This window comes from Physeter macrocephalus, chromosome 10, assembly GCF_002837175.3.
Source record: "Physeter macrocephalus isolate SW-GA chromosome 10, ASM283717v5, whole genome shotgun sequence".
In the NCBI taxonomy this organism is placed as follows: Eukaryota; Metazoa; Chordata; class Mammalia; order Artiodactyla; family Physeteridae; genus Physeter; species Physeter macrocephalus.
The window spans coordinates 85,620,183-85,633,497 of NC_041223.1; the positions used below are offsets into that span (position 1 = coordinate 85,620,183).

General features: G+C 34.9%; 1 protein-coding gene across 1 annotated transcript in view; it reads right to left on the minus strand.

Moving 5' to 3' along the window:
- The window catches only part of FILIP1 (filamin A interacting protein 1), a 181,363-nt gene that overhangs the window by 163,151 nt on the left and 4,897 nt on the right, over positions 1–13,315 (minus strand). Inside the window, exon 3 of the mRNA XM_024133061.2 lies at positions 10,821–11,029. The gene's annotated coding sequence lies outside the window, so the exon portion shown is untranslated. The remainder of the gene's footprint in view (positions 1–10,820; positions 11,030–13,315) is intronic.

Sequence of the window (13,315 nt, forward strand, 5' to 3'; positions counted from 1 at the left end):
AACAAAAACAATTTATAATTTTTACTCCATCAGGAAAAAAAGTAGAAGAAAATTGAATCAATCCAACAAAGGCAGAGAAAACTAGAAACAGTATTCAAATATATAACCCAAGTTTACCAGCCCACAAAATTTTGTAGGCAACTATTACCAGCCTTTTAAAAAATAGAAATTCGTATTTTAAACAAACAAGAATGGAAAAATATGAGAAGCCACCAACCTATTTAAGTATGGGTCATAAGCTTTCCAAAAATTCAAAATAAGACTGCATAATGAAAGAAAAGTATAAACCAATATCACAAACATGGATGCAAAAATGCTAAATAAAATATTAGAAATGTAAATTCAGCAATCCATCAAAAGAATAATGCATTATTATCAGGCAAGTTTTATTCCAGGAATGCAAAGATAGATTTTTCTAATAATGAACAACCAATGTAATTCACTAACTTAGTCACATGATTTAGGAGAAAAATAATTTCAGTGATGCTCCAAAGACTCAACTGTGGAGCTATATATATGGTTGTGTGTGTGTCTGCACGTGCACATTGTGTGTGTGTGTGTGTGTGTGTGTGTGTGTGTGTGTATGAAAACCAAGAACAAAACAAAGCTTCTTTAATTTGATCAAAGGTATCTACTGAACCTGCAAAATACAGCAAACATGAGACTTACTGGAAATATTGCCTTTAAGCTCAGTAACAAAACACGAATACTACTACTACTGTTCAGTACCAAACTGGACATCCTACTCAATGGAATCAAATAAGTAAAACCATAGTAGGTGGTATAAACATTGGAAAGTAAGAGACAAACTACCATTAATTACAAAGGACATGACAATCTACCTAGAAAATTAAACGTATTTAAATAAAAGACTACTATAACTAAGAAGAAAGTTCAATTATATAGATGGCAAGATGCAAAATCAACATTTAAAAAATTAACAACGTTTCTATACTATTGGCATCAATGCTTTTTAAAATGTAATTGGGGGGAAAATCTCATTCCCAATAGCAACAGAAATTAAATTATAAAGTCCTTAAGAATAAACTTAATAGAAATAATTAAAGCCTCTATGGAAAAAAATTACAAAACTTAATTTAAAAAACCATAAAGTAGCCTGAATAAGGGAAGAAATATACCACATTCATAGATGAAAACCTCAATATTTTTAAAATGTAAATTCTATTTCAAATAAATATATAATTTCAACGTAATCCTATTCAAAATACAACTATAATTTTTGTGAAATTCTAAAATTTATACAAAAGATTGGATGAACAGTGGTAACTAAAGTCCTTTTTTTAAAAAAGAAATACAAAGAAAAGCAACCTGTCTAATAGATGTCAAGCATATTAGAAATCTATAGTAATTAGAACTATGAGGTATTATTGTTTAATATAAGCAGAAGAGAGTTCAGAAACAGACCCACGCACAAATAGGAATTTATTATCGTGGGTACTCATTAAGAACAAAGACCCTATATTGGCACAAAAACAGACATGTAAATCAATGGAACAGAATAGAGATCCCAGAAATAAATGCACACACCGACGCTCAATTAATCTATGACAAAGGAGGAAAGAATATACAGTGTAGAAAAGACAGTCTCTTCAACAAGTGCTCGTGGGAAAGCTGGACAGCAACATGTAAATGAATGAAATTAGAACACTCCCTCACATATACAAAAATAAACTCAAAATGGTTTCAAGACCTAAATATAAGACATGACACCAAAAAACTCCTAGAAGATAATATAGGCAAAGCATTCTCAGACGTAAATCATAGCAATATTTTTTAGTTCAGTCTCGTAAGGCAAAAGAAATAAAAGCAAAAATAAACAAATGGGGCCTAATTAAACGTTAAGCTTTTGCACAGCAAAGGAAACCATCAACAAAATGAAAAACAACCTATTTAATGGGAGAAAATATTTGCAAATGATGCAACTGACAAGGAATTAATATCCAAAATATACAAACAGCACATACAATATTGAAAAAACAAACAACCCAATCAAAACATGGGCAAAAGATCTAAATAAGCATTTCTACAAAGAAGACATACAGATGGCCAACAGGCACATGAAATGATGCTCATCATCACTAATCATTAGAGAAATGCAAATCAAAACTACAATGAGGTATCACTTCACACCGGTCAGAATGGCCATCATTAAAAAGTCCACAAACAGTTAATTCTGGAGAGGAGGTGGAGAAAAGGGAAACCTTGTACACTGTTGGTGGGAATGTAAATTGATGCAGCCACTATGAAGAACAGTATGTTCCTTAAAAAACTAAAAAAAGAGCTACCTTATGATCCAGCAATCCCACTCCTGGGCATATATTCAGAAAAGATGAAAAAAAAAGATACATGCACCCCAATATTCATAGCAACACTATTTCCAATAGCCAAGACATGAAAGAAACCTAAGTGTCCATCAACAGACAATTGGCTTAAGAAGATGTGGGAGATATACATACACACAAATATTACTCAGACATATATATATATAAGAAACTATTAGAAGTAAATATAGGCAAATATGTACAACCTTGGAGTCAGAAAACCATCTGAAATAATACGCAAAAAAGGAAAAGTCGTAAAAGAAAATATAATAAATTTGACTACATCAAAATTTAAAACACCTGAATGACCAAAGCACTTTAAAAGGTAGAAGACAAGCAAGATAGACAACAAAAAAGGGTTAGAATTAATAAATCATTTAAAGAAAGAAAAAACCCGAACTAATTGAAAAATGGGCCAAGGATATAAATTGGTAATTCACAGAAGAAATAATAAAGATGATCTAGCTTTATATAAACTGTTGCTCAGTCTTACTTTAACAGAGGAAATTAAAATTCAATGAGTATACTCATACATAGCTGGAGGGAATATAAGTACAAGGACAACCATTAAGAGGTGATTTTGCATAACCCATCATTCCGAAATTCTACTGTTAATATATCCCCCAGAGAGCCACGTGCCCAAGGAAGCAAGTACAAGGATCTTCACTGGAATGTTATTTGTAACAGTGAAAAATTCAAAAACAACCTAAATATTCATAACAACAGGAATGGCTAAATAAATAATTGTGCACCCTTTCTGTGGAAGATCATGCTGCAAGTTTCTATTGATAAAATGAGGTGGACCTGTAACTACTGACATGAAAAATTGTCTAAGCCATACTGTTAAGTGAAATAATGGATACATCATTTATGTTAAAATACATACACACATAGATACCTTTTCTATGGGCAACCCCATGGAGAAAAGTCTGGAAGCATATATATTACATTGTTAATAGTGACTATTTCTAGAGAGAGGACTAAGATAGGAGGCATTGGAGAGGGGAATAATCAAGGGGTACTCCAGTTTGATCTATTAAGTTCTAATTTCTTAATAAGGAGAATCTACTGCTAAGGAAATTTTAAATGATTTTTTAACGTATAAACTTTTTAATATATGTCACAAATTTGGAAGACAAGTGATGAAGTTATAATAAACTGCAAACAAAGTTGCTTTAAACTGATGAAATGAACAAAACAACACTCATTAAAATCTAGGCTATATCTTTCTTTCTTTATTTCTTCCTTTCACTCACAGTACCAGAGAATCCAAAGAAATCGCATCACACCATACCCTTTACCCTCTGGTCTTAAAAAAAAAAAAGAAAGGTAATCTGGGGTGGGGCTGTATTTTTTGTGGCTGTTTTTTGGATGAGGTTTAAATTACCCACCCAGGATACTGTGATGTAAGTGCTCTTTCATTTGTAATGTGATTTCTCTGGAAACGAGTCATCTTCTTAAGGCAATTATAACATGTGAATGTTAATTTAACAAAATAGTCTCTCTCAAGTCTTAGTTTAATAACCATTGGGAGAAGATTTTAATAATTTAAGAATTACTCATTTTCTTAGAATTTGGGCTCCCAAATGGACTGTTTTGTGATAGAGTGTTAAAGGACGGGTTGAATTTGGCTTTTAGTATGAAATGTAAAACCATGAAGGCCAAACATACAAACATTTATTTCTTGATAACCACAAGTGGCCTATGATTAAGACAGAACCTGATGATTTAAGGAAAATTAACTTGTCTGAAGTGAGAACAGGGAATAATTCATGAATGTACTAATTTTTCTTTCTCCTTCTCCATTAGCCTACATTGGGCTTTAGCTCTGACATGAAAACCAGTGGGAAAACATTAACTATGGTTAATGGACTGAATGGATTTATTTAAGAAGAAATATTTAAAGAACTAAAAGCATCAAATTATCTCCTTGACACATATATTGGTCACCTAGACAAAATATAAAATGCATCATAAATCTTACTTCTTCCCAAAACCCCATCTCAAGCCCCATAGAGACTGAAAGAAATGGCACATTTCCAAATCTCAAAGTCTCTTAGCCAAATTTTTACCTTTCTTTTCTCATCACCTATCTCAATATTTTCCTACCTTTCTAATTAAGGTCTACACAGGGAAGACTGCTGGCACACTAGAGCTTAGGGCCTTTTCAGTTGGTAGAATCCGGATTTGAAATCAGGTCTGCCTACTTTCAAACTGACTAAACTTGAGAAGATTATGTGCTGTTGTTGTTTTTAACTTTATAGAAGATCCCTGAGGAAGGACTATATCTGAATTTGCTTTGCCAAAATGCCTATTGATGATATAACATTGTAGGTCCTTAAAAAATATGTGCCAAGTAAATGACTAATGAAAGCAAAATTCAAATGAAAATGACTAAATGTTCAATAGAATTTTAAGACAAAGAAACTTCTTTACAGTAATAGAAAAGTCATAAGTAGAAAGTTAATTCTTAAAATTAAAATGGAAGGACTGAGTTTATTATATTACATTTAAAGGAAAATAATGGAGCCTCTCTTGAAAGCCATTTCCATTTATAATAAATAAAAGCCAAATATGATTTAGGAAGAAACTGAATCTTAGGAATTTTCCCTGTCTTAATACAGCAGTTTCTCCGAGAAATTTTAATCACCACAACAGCCTCCAAATGTGAAGATGATTTATTCAAAAAGATCTCAGCAAGGACAAGCAAAGGATTTATGGTCCTTTAACTTCCTTTATGTAAGTTTAAATACAAGAATTGAGGGCCTTGAAGACTATGGTGCAGAGCAGGGCATCCAGAGCTCTCCCTGTGACAGCACCAACCTTCCTGGTCTTCAGCACCTACAAAGGTACCCAGCTCTACTGAGGTCATTTAAGATGCTTCCATTTGCTATCTCTAAAGGTGTTTTACGACCTCTTGCCTTCACTCCCTTCCCTAGGGATATAAACTTTAATTTAAAAGGTAGGAAAATATTGGAATAATTGTAGAAAATAGAAAAGTAAAAATATCGCCTAAAGACTGAACTTGGCAATGTGCTGCTTCTTCCAATCTGTATGTTTTGGAGACTTAGATTAGTACCTACCTCTGTACAGGTATAATTGATGACAGGCATGTTTCTCTGAGTTTACTGTAAGATGCGGTGAGTGGAAGGTCAGTTTTCCATGTGTAGCACTGGTCAACAGGCCCAAGCCCAAGCCTGCCTGAGATGTATTTCATTTTTTTTTTTTTTATAAATCTATTTACTTTATTTATTTATTTTTGGCTGCGTTGGGTCCTCATTGCTGTGCACTGGCTTTCTCTAGTTGCTGCGAGCGGGGTCTACTCTTCATTGTGGTGAGTGGGCTTCTCATTGTGGTGGCTTCTCTTGTTGCGGAGCACAGGCTCTAGGCACGCGGGCTTCAGTAGTTTCAGCACGCAGGCTCAGTAGTTGTGGCTCAGAGGCTCTAGAGCATAGGTTCAGTAGTTGTGGTGCATGGGCTTATTTGCTCCGCTGCATGTGGAATCTTCCCCAACCAGGGATCGAACCAGTGTCCCCTACACTGGCAGGCGGATTCTCAATCACCGCGCCACCAGGGAAGCCTGATATATTTCTGCAGTTACTATATTTATAACAGTACTGGTTTGCATTTAAGATTGCATAATGCCACATGACAAGTTAAATAAAAAATATCATCTTGGAGAATATATCTGTTCTTTCTTCTAAATTCTTTAAAATACTAAGAGTTATTCCAATCTTTTGAAAGTGCTTCGTTTGTAGTTAACTTTAGTAATATGTCTTTTTCTCACTAAGCCCAAGATAAATTTTTTTTTGGCAAAATATATTTTGTGTTCCTCTGAGTATTTGGCCATGATAACAACTTAATTTTACATGATCTCTATATTTGTCAAAATGTGTAGAAATTTCTTATCATTTCTATAGTCAACAAAAAATGAAACATAAATATCCTGGACTTGGTGAAAGGTAAAAACTGCTTTTGAAAAAAAACCCATAATATGTTATTTATAACTAACCAAACTTACCAACTAAGAGAAAAATTCAGCTGATTGCTATGGTAACTTTCAAGTGTTGACATATATCCAGAGCCCATCATTCTGAAATTGTTGAGAGACACTTAGCCACATTTTTGTTCACAAAATGAAAAAACTGTGAAGGAAGAAAGAACTCCTCAAGGTAGGACAGTTCGAGTGAGAGCAGTAGCCATATGACACAGTTCACATGCAGTAAGCCCACTTTTCATTGCGGATGGGTATACCTTCATTTGCTTCATGGGAATACTAAGGCAAATGACTAAGAGATATAAAACACTAGAAAAGTTGACATATTTTAGTGAATTTCTTTTCTGCATTTTCTAGGGGTAAGCTTGCTGGGAATCCATCATATTCTAAAATACTCAGTTTTTAACCACTTCCAGCATAACCAGTTGAATTGAATCCCATATTTATTGAGTATCCACTCCATGTAGTCTAGCCATATCTTAAGGTTGTAGGGTAAACAAAGGAGGTATATCTCTGCCTTCAAGAGTTTCCAATTAGACAGGAATATAAAATGACAAAGTGAAAATGAGCCAACAAATAAGAAGGTATAAAATCAAGCGTGAAATGGAAAGTAATTACTTGCCAAAATGTATAGACCAAACAGTAAGTGCCCTTAAGGAACAAAGAGAAGGAATCATAAAGTCCCATTTATTACAAAGGAAAGTGTGAGGTATCAGGTTTTGTTTTTTTAATAGACTTTGAAAGATGAACAACATTTAAAGAGATAGGAACACCAAAGAATTTTTTAAGTAAGGGGCTCACCAAGGCTGGTGCTTGCTAGTAAAATGGCAACTTATGTCAAGCAAGTCTCTTGTCCTGCCAAGGTCCCACTAGAAACTAAGTTAGAACTAGTCATATTTAGTATTTAGAAAAATGCCATTGCTAGAATATGATAGAATGTTCTGGTTATATTTAAAAGACAATGGAACTCAACTGGAAGAAAAGAAATTGCCTAAACCATTCTATTTCTATTTCAAGAAGATTTGGACACCAACTGAGTTCAGATCAGCTAAAGAAACAAGTTACACCATGAGTTCTCAACCAGAGGCAATTTCATCCCTCAAGGGATATTTTTTCAATGTCTAAAGACATTTTTGGTTGTCACAGCTTGGAGTAGGAGGTGCTACTGGTATCTTGTGGGTAGAAGCCAAGGATACATAAGCATAAACATCCTACAACACACAGGACAAGCCTCCACAACAAAGAATTATCCAGCACAAAATGTCAATTGCTTTGACGTTGAGAAGCCCTGAGACAGACCACAAGGGCAACTGATGGTGAGATGTCCTAACCAATTCATGCAGCAAAACAGGCTGGATAAAGGTAAAAAATGATGTTACAGTTACGAATGATGGAGTCATATGGAAATCCAAGCTTAGGTTACAGTCTGCTTGTGTCCCTAAAGTTATACTTCTGGTATCAAAGAAGATTTTGGAGGTCATTAAAAACAAATATTTAGTGAAGAAAGACTATATAGTGGGGGAAGGACAGTCTCTTCAATAAACAGTGTTGGGAAAACTGGACAGCCACATGCAAAAGAATGAAACTGGACCACTATCTTACACCATACCCAAAAATTAACTGAAAATGGATTAAAGACTTAATGTAAGACCTGAAACCATAAAACTTCTAGAAGAAGACAGAGGCAGTAAGCTCCTTGACATTGGTCTCAGAGATACTTTCTTGAATCTGACTCCAAAGGCAAGGGCAGCAAAAACAAAAGTAAGCAAATGGACTACAACAAATTAAAAAGCTTCTACACAGCATAGGAAACCATCAACAAAATGAAAAGGCAACCTACTGAGTAGGAGAAGATATTTGCAAATCATATGTCCAATAGAAGTTTAACATACAAAATATATAAAGAGCTCATACAACTCAATAACAAAAAAAATCCAAATATAAAATAGGCAGAGGATCTGAAAAGACGTTTTTCCAAAGAAAACATACACATGGCCAACAGGCACATGAAAAGATGCTCAAAATCACTAATCATCAGGGAAATGCAAATAAAAACCACAATGAGATATCATTTTACAACGGTCAGAATGGCTATTATTAAAAAATCAACAAAAGACACTGCTTTGGGAAATATCCCGTGTTCTCCTTACTTGCTGCAAGCAAAATAAATCCTTCCTTCTCCTGTGGAAAACAACAACAACAACAACAACAAATAACAAGTGTTAGTGAGAATGTGGAGAAAAGGGAACCTTCGTGCACTGTTGCTGGGGACATAAATTGGTGCAGCCACTATGGAGAACAGTATGGAGGTTCATTAAGAAACTAAAAATAGAACTACCATAGGATCCAGCAATTCTACTTCGAGGTACTTACCCAAAGAAAATAAAAATACTAACTTGAAAAGACATATGCACCCCTATGTTCATTGAAGTATTATTTACAATAACCAAGCTATGGCAACAACTTACGTATCCACTGATAGATGAATGGATAAAGAAGATGTGGTACACACATAAAATGGAATACTACTCAGCCTTAAGAAAGAAAATCTCGCCATTTGCCACAACCTGGATGGACCTTGAGGGTATTACGCTAAGTGAAATAAGTCAGACAGAGAAAGACAAATATCATATGATTTCACTTATACGTGGAATCTGAAAATCAAAACATACCAACCAACAAACAAAAACCCAGACTAACAAATACAGCAAATAGAGTGGTGGTTGACAGAGAGAGGTTGAGAGGCCGTGAAATGGGGGAAGTGAATCAAGAGGTACAAACTTCCAGTTATAAAGTAAATAAGTCATAAGGGTATAATGTACAGCATAGGGAATACAGTCAATAATATTGTATTAGCTTTGTATGGTGACAGATGGTAACTAGACTTATTTTGCAATGTATACAAATGTTGAATCATTATATTGTACTCATGAAATTAAAATATTATATGTCAAATATAGTTCAGTTAAAAATAATATTAGGAATGAAAAGGAGGACATACTAAAGTTTATATTTTACATAGATATATATGTGTCTACATATATACATATACAACTCAAGCATAAAAAACAAACAAACAAAAAAGGCTTTGCCAAAGGTGCATAACCTGGATCTAATCATGAGGAAACATCAGACAGACCCAAAATGAGGGACATTCACAAATAAATGACCTGTAATCTTCAAAAGTGTCAAGGACTAGGGAAATGTTCCAGACTGAAATAAATGAAAGAGATAGATATAAATAAAAGCAATTGTGATTCTGAAACAAATCCTTTTGCTATAGAGGACACTGCTGGGAAAACTGGGAAACTTGAATGGGTTCTGGGAATTCAATGGTAGTAATGTATCAGTGTTAATTTTCTAATCTTGATGCTTGTATCACAGTTACATAGGAGAATATCCTTATTTGTAGGTAATTCACACTAAAGAATTAAGGATGATGGAATCAGGTTTGAAACTCACTCTCCAATGGTTCCAGGGGAAGACAGTCTTTGTACTGTACTTTCCACTTTTCTGTAAGTTCATGATTGTTTAAATTTTTAAAAGAATAAACAAAACAAATGCATTTTTGGAAAAGCAAAATGTCCATGCATATGCTAGCCAAGAAATGTTCTGTTTAAAAATACAGAGACAAGGGCTTCCCTGGTGGCGCAGTGGTTGAGAGTCTGCCTGCCGATGCGGGGAACACGGGTTCGTGTCCCGGTCTGGGAAGATCCCACATGCGGCGGAGCGGCTAGGCCCGTGAGCCATGGCCGCTGAGCCTGTGTGTCCAGAGCCTGCACTCCACAACGGGAGAGGCCACAACAGTGAGAGGCCCGCGTACCACAAAAAAAAATAATAATAATACAGAGACATTATAGTTTTATTTGGGACAATGTAAAACAATTCCTACCAAATCTATATGATAATCTTTTAAATCTTTTATAGCAAACATAGGCTATAAATACACAAGTACAATGTTGGCATTATGATCTTCAGAGAATATCTTATTAAATTTTGGGTCTAAATGGAATATTCCTTATCTATTTGGTCATGTGAACTAATCCATCAAGTCATTTTTAAATAACTTCAACTTTTTTCTAATTAAATATGATTCATACTTACTGTAGAAATTTTAAGTCACACTCATCCAAACAGAGATAACCATTGTTAACTCTTGTAATACAGTCTTCTAATGTTTCCAATAGAATCTTAAAGTAGATATTTTTGTAATGTATTTATTTTTATTTAATATATTGTTTTATTAAATAGTCATTTACTTTTTCAAATTTGATGTCAGAGCAACTGAAATTCCTCCTTTTCCTGATTAGTAATATATATTGCCTCCAAGTTTTCACTACAACAAAAAAGCTGCACTCATAGAGCTGTGATTCAGTAAATGTCTGCAGTTATACACTCATGCTGTATTTAAAGCCACCTCCCACTCCCCCAAGTGGTTATCATATGGTAACTACCCATATGTCAGACCCAACAATCTTCACCTTCAAGCACAGTCCATGCGTGAAAACCAAGGAAAGGTTAAGGAGGATCCCTCCACTGTAACTTGGTCCAGCTGAGATGCTAGTTCTGTCTTCCTTCCAGGCAGTGATTCCTCAGGAGTTCGGCAGTTGCCATAGAGGCAGTGGAGGAGCTGTCCATTTGGTTCCCCAGAGGAGGCACAGAGCTTCCATGAGACTATTATACTCATTAGCTATTTTAAGAAGATAATATCAGACAAAAGTTTAATTGGTCTCCATTTTAAAGTGCGTATAATTAAAAGTTTCCATTCAAATGTATCACGAATATAAATCAACATTATTTGAACTGTAAATCACACACAGTCTGGGCTGGTCAGTGTAAGTCGTTAGAGAAGCAAGTAAAGATCTGATAACACTAAGGGTCGTTAGCTTTCGGCAAAGAAAATTTTATTTTACCAGTCCCTCCCATCAGGAAACTTGCACAAGCCTCTTAGACAGCCTCATCCACCAGAGGGCAGACAGCAGAAGCAAGAAGGACTACAATCCTGCAGCCTGTGGAACAAAAACCACATTCACAGAAAGATAGGCAAGATGAAAAGGCAGAGGGCTATGTACTAGATGAAGGAACAAAATAAAACCTCAGAAAAACAACTGAATGAAGTGGAGATAGGCAACCTTCCAAAAAAAGAATTCAGAATTATGATAGTGAAGATGATCCAAGACCTCGGAAAAAGAATGGAGGCAAAGACCGAGAAGATGCAAGAAATGTTTAACAAAGACCTAGAAGAATTAAAGAACAAACAAACAGAGATGAACGATACAATAACTAAAATGAAAAACAGACTAGAAGGAATCAATAGCAGAATAACTGAGGCAGAAGAACGGATAAGTGACCTGGAAGACAGAATGGTGGAATTCACTGCTGTGGAACAGAATAAAGAAAAAAGAATGAAAAGAAATGAAAGACAGCCTAAGAGACCTCTGGGACAAAATTAAACACAACAACATTCGCATTATAGGGGTCCTAGAAGGAGAAGAGAGAGAAAAAGGACCTGAAAAAATATTTCAAGGATTATAGTCGAAAACTTCCCTAACATGGGAAGGGAAATAGCCACCCAGGTTCAGGAAGCGCACAGACTCCCAGGCAGGATAAAGGCAAGGAGAAACATGATGAGACACATAGTAATCAAATTGGTAAAAGTTAAAGACGAAAAAAAATTATTGAAAGCAACAGGGAAAAATGACAAATAACATACAAAGGATCTCCCATAAGGTTAACAGCTGATTTCTCAGCAGAAACTCTACAAGCCAGAAGGCAGTGGCATGATATATTTAAAGTGATGAAAGGGAAAAAGTTACAAACAAGATTACTCTACCTAGCAAGGATCTCATTCAGATTCGATAGAGAAATCAAAAGCTTTACAGACTAGCAAAAGCTAAGAGAATTCAGCAACACCAAAAAGCTCTACAACAAATACTAAAGGAACTTCTCTAAGTGGGAAACACAAGAGAAGAAAAGGACCTACAAAAACAAACCCAAAACAATTAAGAAAATGGTAATAGGGACATACATACCGATAATTACCTTAAACGTGAATGGATTAAATGCTCCAACCAAAACACACAGGCTTGCTGAACGGATACAAAAACAAGACCCATATATATGCCCTCTACAAGAGACCCAATTCAGACCTAGGGACACACATACAGACTGAACATGAAGGGATGGAAAAAGATATTCCATGCAAATGGAAATCAAAAGAAAGCTGGAGTAGAAATATACATATCAGATAAAATAGACTTTAAAATAAAGAATGTTACAAGAGACAAGGAAGAACACTACATAATGATGAAGGGATCAATCTAAGAAGAAGATATAACAATTATAAATATATATGCACCCAACATAGGAGCACCTCAATACATAAGGCAACTGCTAACAGCTCTAAAAGAGGAAATCAACAGTAACACAATAATAGTGGGGGACTTTAAAACCTCACTTACACCAATGGACAGATCATCCAAACAAAAAATTAATAAGGAAACACAAGCTTTGAATGACACAATACACCAGATAGATTTAATTGACATTTATATGACATTCCAACCAAAAACAGCAGATTACACTTTCTTCTCAAGTGAACACAGAACATTCTCCAGGATAGATCACATCTTGGGTCACAAATCAAGCCTCAGTAAATTTAAGAAAATTGAAATCATATCAAGGATCTTTTCTGACCACAACACTATGAGATGAGAAATCAATTACAGGGAAAAAAACATTAAAAAACACATACACATGGAGGCTAAACAATACATTACTCTACAACCAAGAGATCACTGAAGAAATCAAAGAGGAAATCAAAAAATACCTAGAGACAAATGACAACGAAAACACAACAATCCAAAACCTATGGGATGCAGTAAAAGCAGTTCTAAGAGGGAAGTTTATAGCAATACAAGCCTACCTCAAGAAACAAGAAAAATCTCAAATAAACAATCTAACCTTACACCTAAAG